A 6,635-nucleotide genomic window follows, 5' to 3' on the forward strand; every position below is an offset into this window, starting at 1 on the left:
CGCAAATTATGCAAGACTACCTTTATCACTCAACTTGTCACCTACATCCTGGATTTAATGAACAAACATATCAGTAACAATATCCCCCCTTTGTCTTTAGGTTAATTTATGTTGTGCATTAAATCGCTTAAGCTCTTGTCTGCTCCATTCCAATCCATCTCCCGTTTCTCCCTTTCTATTTTCTAAGTCCTCATATTTTGCCTGTACCAGCAGCAAGTGGGCAGCTTCCAGTCGCGCTTTTACTATTGTAATAAGTTTGTTAAAAATACAGGGACCAAAAGTTAATACAAGAACTAGTAAAAATATTGGTCCAGCTATGGTGGACAGTAAGGTAGTCAACCATGGGGAATGATTGAACCAACTCTCATACCAACTCTGATGGGATTCTCTTTCTCTTTCCCTTTTTTCTAGTTGTTTTCTTAGTTCTCCTAGGGTGTCAAAGACTATTCCCGTTTGATCTATATAGGTGCAACACTCTTCTTTTAAGGCTACACAAAGTCCTCCCTGTTGCCAAAATAATAAATCCAGGCCCCGTCTGTTTTGTAAAACTACTTCTGATAATGAGCGTACTGACTTAGTTATGCAAGGGTGCTTTCTGCTGACTGGATATGGTTAGTGGGGAGCCTGTAGCCTCAGGGTAATTTGTAACCGGTGTTAGCTCTTCATCCTCCTCTAAAACTCTATTCGGTCCCATACCATAGGTATCAGCTGGGGCGGGTTCTTTCTTTATCACTATTAGGTTCCCTCTATCACGCCCAGGTTCCCAATGTCTAATTCCCCAATATTTTCCTAATACCCAGTCAGGGCTCTCTGGATTTATATACACATATTCACAAGTTCCTAAGTAAGAAATTTCTCCAGATGGTCCTAACCAATGCTTTGCACACCCTGTGGGACCAAATCCTGCTCTAATAAATTGATCTGCACCTCCCCCTGGAGTCCAATCGAAAGCAATAGTCTCACAGCCCCAATACCCACAGTAATACTCCCCTGGGTAATTACAGTAGCTCTTTCCAGGATTTGAGGCCGGACACATATAAAACCCAGTTAAATTCAAAACTCTCCCGCACTATTCTATGTTTGTCATGTTGCATAACCCAGCCTTAAAGGCTGGGGTCTGACTGGTCACAAGGGAGTCTAAAATTTTGTAGTCATTCATACGAATCAAGGACCATTTGAAAGGCTGGTGTGTTTGACCTCCTGTCTGCCTTACCCATAGGGATAATAATAGTAGTGACAGTAACAGTTGTCTACAGGTGGCTTTTTCATTGTAACAGTGGCTTGTTCCCATCTCATTTTCTTCTTCCCTGATTTTAGTCCCAGTCCTTGGACATTTCATTTTCCATGACCTCCTGGTTCCACCTATCCCAGGGCGACTTCCTCCACAGTTTTCTCTCCCTCTGCCTCGCCCGTCGACTCGGTTGCTGCGAGCCACGGGGAGACCCATCTTCTCGGCAGCAGGGATATTCTTCAGGAGGGGACTTTCGCCCTTTCTTTAAGGATCTCTGGATATAGGTGTTCCAGTTGTGGTCTTTAACCTGAGGAGCGTCACACCTTACTTCTTTTACCCGACGGCGACACACTCCAGCTATTATTTGTGCCACAAAAAGGACTGGTTCATTGGAATGGTAACAATATAGTTCGGGATTTATGCCTTCTGCAAATATGTCCCACCACTCTTTAGAGTCTACTTGTAATTCCCCTTGAGCTACTTTCTGAGCCAATACCAAATCAGTAAGCTCCCGCTGAATTTCTAGACAGAGGCAGCAAACACCTCTCGGGGGCCTGCCTCTGTGACAATGGGTCCACCACCTGTTTTCACAAACTAAACATTGGTAACATACAAAGGGGTAACAATTCCCATTACAATAAGAATCATTACATTTAATACAAACACAATCAGCATATATATTTCCCTTATGATCTCTTTCAAGCTCTAGTTGATATTCTATCCTAAAAGTTTTATACCAATATTTTCTATTCATCAAGAATGTCCTTTCTTAATTTCCTGTTGCAGTTCCCCGAGTGAGTTTCAACTTTAAGTCTCCGGCTGGGCTGATGACCTTCCACCTAGGCTCGGGCACTGGTCCTTTTATACGACTGGCGTGAGTCCATCCCCGCTCTGCTGTTCGTACTGCTGTATTTGTTGTGAGGAGCACCAGATATGGACCATCCCAATGGGGCTGGAGAGTAGTTTCTTTCCGAGTTCGGATTAAGACCCAGTCTCCCGGTTGCACCTGATGTAGAGTAATATTTAAGGGTGGTCTCTGCAATATCTGCCCTTTTTCCCATAACTTCTTCCTAAAGGCCATCATCTCAGTTATAAATGCTTTCATTTGCTTATCTATTATTCCGGGATGGTCTCGAGGCATACCTGCATCATACGGCATCCCATACAGCATTTCAAAAGGAGATATCCCCACATCAGATCGGGGCAGAGTTCTGAGATTTAACAAGGCCAAGGGGAGACACTTAATCCAATTAAGTTTGGTTTCTAAAGTTAACTTGGTTAGCTGTTTCTTTAATTCTCCATTAACTCTCTCTACTAACCCCGAACTTTGAGGGTGCCACGGGGTATGTTCTTCCCATCTTATTCCAAGGGCTTCTGACAAGGCCTTAATAACTTTTGATACAAAGTGTGGCCCTTGGTCTGAGTCTATACTTTCAGCTACTCCATACCTGGGCACAATTTGTTCTAGTAACACTTTGGCCACCGTGTGTGCAGTGGCCCTTGCGGTTGGAAATGCCTCTACGAAGTGGGTGAGGTGGTCTATTAGTACTAACACATACTTGTATCTTCCCACCTTGGGAAGTTCAGTGAAATTTTTTTTTTTTAAGAGCCCGCAAGATGGCGTATAATTCACATGCTTGGGCTGACCATGACGGACTCAAGGGTCCTGCTTCTAATACCTCATAATCCTTCCCTGCTACTAGTGCATACCCTGATCTACGTCTTCCATCCACTATCCGGGATGAGCCATCCACAAAAATTACTTCTCCCTCTGAGAGCCCCTCCTCCTCTAAATCGGGCCTAATCTTAGTCTGTTCCTCAATAGTTCGGAGGCAATCGTGGGCCAGTTCTTCTGATGGTTTTGGTTCCCCAAATAAAAACTGAGCAGGGTTTTGTAAAGATGTAGTTTCTAATGTTAAATTCGGGGCCTCCAGCAAGATTCCCTCATATTTTAATAATCTGGAATCAGAGATCCATTTTTCAGCTTTTTGCTGCAAAACACTCCTCACATTGTGGGGGGATAATACCTTAATGGTACTATTGAAGGTTATTTTTCGAGCCTCCTCTGTCATTAAGGCACATCCAACAATGGCCTGTAAACATGTGGGCCAGCCCCTACTCACAGGGTCTAATAATTTAGACAAGTATCCTATGGGCTTCTTTTTCCCTGCCCAATCTTGGGTTAATACTCCATATGCTGTCCCATTCTCTATGTTGGCGAATAGATAAAATGGTCGATTTAAGTCTGGCAAACTTAAAACTGGTGCATTTGCCAATTCTCTCCTTAATGCCCAGAGTTGCTCTTCATCTGTCTTTCCCCAGCTTATACGATTAGACTCGGTGAGCTTGGCATATAAAAATTTAACTTTACTACTGTAGTTTTCAATCCATAAGCGGCAATATCCCAATAGTCCTAACCATTGTCTAACCTGTTTTTTTACTTGCTGGAGGGGGTAAAGATAAAATTCCCTGTACCTGTTCCGGGTCAATTGTCTTCTCTCCCTTCTCAATGTAGTGTCCTAAATACTTTACCTTTTCTTCTACAAATTGTAATTTAGATTTTGATACCTTCAGCCCCTTAAGCCCCAGAAAATTTAAAAGTTTTATGCTTTCTTTTCTGACTTGATTTTCCATTTTTCCTGCTATCAATAGGTCATCCACATACTGAATCAGAGTAATTTCTGGGTCTGGGGTAAAATCTTGAAGAATCTGTTCTAGGGCTTGTCCAAACAAATTAGGGCTTTCTGTAAACCCCTGTGGAAGCACGGTCCACCTCAATTGTTGTTTGTGCCCTGTGTCAGGGTCTTCCCATTCAAATGCAAAATAGTCTCTACAGCTTTCGTCTAAAGGGCAAGCCCAAAAAGCATCCTTTAAGTCTATTACACTGTACCACAAATTTTCTGGCCCCAATTTACTCAAAAGGGTATAGGGGTTTGCTACTACTGGGAATCTGGACATAGTGCGCTTATTGATTTCTCTTAAATCGTGCACTAGTCGATAAGTGCCATTGGGTTTCTTTACTGGTAAAATTGGGGTATTAAATGGGGACATACATGGTTCTAATAGTCCCTGAGATATTAATCTCTCAACTTCGGGTTTCAACCCCTTCCGCCCTTCTATAGACATAGAATATTGCTTAATTTGGACGGGGTTCTCCGGGTTCTTGAGGGTTACTTTAAATGGCGAGATGTTTAGTCTGCCCACGGTCTCAGGGGTATACCAGACTTCGGGATTAATTTCTTGTTCATCTTCAACCCTAAGGGCACATATTTTAATTCCCAGCTCCCCTTTTTTAACTTCCAAACCTACTCCTAATTCTACCATCAAATCCCTTCCCAAAAGATTAAAATCGGCTTCTGGGACTAAGAGAAAATTTCCCATACCTAATTTAGATTCTGTTTCTATTAAAACTTGTTGTATAATCCCTACCTTGAAGGGTTTTCCCTTTGCTCCAACCACATGGGCAGTATCTTTAGATAATTTGCACCCAGGGGGTATTTGCTGGAGGGTAGACCTCTCAGCTCCTGAGTCTACCAAAAATTCTACCTCCTGTGACTGGGGACCTAGTTTCAGTTTTATCAAGGGCTCTTTGTTCGTACGGGTCCCCAATACATAGAGCCCCTGACCCCCCTAATCTTCTTTGAATGCCGCCTCATCCTTTATCCTCTGTCTGCAGTCTCTTTTCATGTGTCCTTTCTTCTGCAGTAAACAAAATCCTCAAAATAGACTGTATTTCTTAACAGTATTTGAGTTCAAAGGGACAGATACAAATCCTAGTTGTGGCTGGGCTCCTCCTATTGGCACTTCCCTTAAGGGGAGTAACTCATGTTCTCTTTGCTCCCTTCTCCTCCTTCTGACTGCGGCTCCAATACCTTCATCTCCAGGGGAGGGAGGGGGTGTAGGAGGAGGTAATATCTGAGGCGCCGGTGGTAATGGGGGAAGTGCATACGGGGGTGGTATTAGGGGAGCATCCTCCTCCTCCTGCAATTTTTCAGTCTTTTTATCTTTATGCCCAAACTCCATTTGGGAGAGATTGAATATTGCTACTCCCTGGTCCCCTGGGCGGGTGACCCATCCTCTTCCTGATTAAAGGGGACCTACCTACGTACCCACTGATTCAAAAATCTCTGAACCCATAATTCTGATGACCCAAACCTGGGCCACCAAACTGCCTTGGAGATTTGTCCTCCCCAGACTTCTACACAAAAGTGTATCATCTTAACTTTGTCCTTGTCCCCCGTGGTGGGATAATATTTCCAATTCTCTAACATAAACCCCAGCGGTGAATCCCTAAGAACCGAAGGGGGTCTCATGGGTGGAGGGGGCTTGCTTTTCCCCTGTCCCATCTTCTGGAATACCCTCTTTCAGCCGTGTGTGTACTCACTCACTTCCCCTTTTTCGTGGCCCAGTCCCTCGCGGGCGATGGGAAACACACTACTTAAGGGTCCGCACTCACTTGGAGAATCTGGCTGCCAGTTCTCCTCTCACTCACACGTACACACGTTGTATTCCAGGATCCCAACCCAGCCCGGACGGATTCCCCTGCACAATGGGCAGTTACTTACGCGTCTCCTGCGTCTTCGTCCGGACCTCGAGTGCACCGAGCTTATAGGGTTTTCCTTACCTTATTGTTACAAATTTGGGTTCGTCGGTAAGAGCAAGATCCCGACTTCAGAACCAGAGGCCGCCTGTACAGGCGGGGCGCCTCCCCTAGTCCCTCTGTCGGATCCGTATTCTTATCCGAGTCACGGCACCAAATTGTTATAGAGAAAATTTTGCACGGAATAGTCTGACACCGTTGCTTGTCCCAATCAAGGATTTTATTAATTACAGCAAGCGTAACAATAAGGTAATGCAGCGCTGGGCGACAGGGGGACCATTGTCCCGCCACTGCCGCACCAGTCAGGGTTTTAGTTCTTCCTCTTATACAGTCCGGTTTCCGGCGTGCGTGACTTCCTTGAATAGTACTCTGCGCATGTGCGTCTCCGTTGCTGGGGTCTGCTCTTCCCCTGCCGCGTTTCAAGACTCAGAATCGCTGACTTCCTGGAAAATACTGCTTACAACCGCAAATTATGCGAGACTACCTTTATCACTTAACTTGTCACCCACATCCTGGATTTAATGAACAAACATATCAGTAACAAAAACCATCTTGGATTGGTTCTTTCCATTTTTGTTTCATTTTTTAAAAGCTGTTTCAGCTTTCCCAGAATCTTCTCCACAGTCCTGTCTGCTCTTTCCAAGAACCCTTCCTGGAGAACGAGCTGCAGCTTCTGTCACTAAATGTCCTACCAACGGCAGCAAGTTTGTGAAGGAAAATAAAAAATGGTTTTACAAATATATTAACGGCAAAAGGAAGGCTAAAAACCGACCTTTGTTCTCTGCTGGATGTGGGAGGGAACTT

At 44.3% G+C, this 6,635-nt stretch overlaps 1 long non-coding RNA gene across 1 annotated transcript; it reads right to left on the reverse strand.

The window, feature by feature from the left end:
* Nucleotides 1-1,311: 1,311 nt before the first annotated feature.
* On the reverse strand, nt 1,312-6,369 carry LOC136303972 (uncharacterized). Its single transcript, XR_010724329.1, has 2 exons — nt 5,797-6,369; nt 1,312-2,237 (listed from the first exon to the last, which is right to left on the reverse strand). It is a non-coding gene; the product is annotated as an uncharacterized lncRNA (long non-coding RNA).
* Nucleotides 6,370-6,635: the final 266 nt, after the last annotated feature.

The sequence above is a fragment of the Chamaea fasciata genome, unplaced genomic scaffold, assembly GCF_029207755.1.
Source record: "Chamaea fasciata isolate MVZ Bird 193981 ecotype frontalis unplaced genomic scaffold, bChaFas1.0.hap1 SCAF_45, whole genome shotgun sequence".
Lineage (NCBI taxonomy): Eukaryota > Metazoa > Chordata > Aves > Passeriformes > Sylviidae > Chamaea > Chamaea fasciata.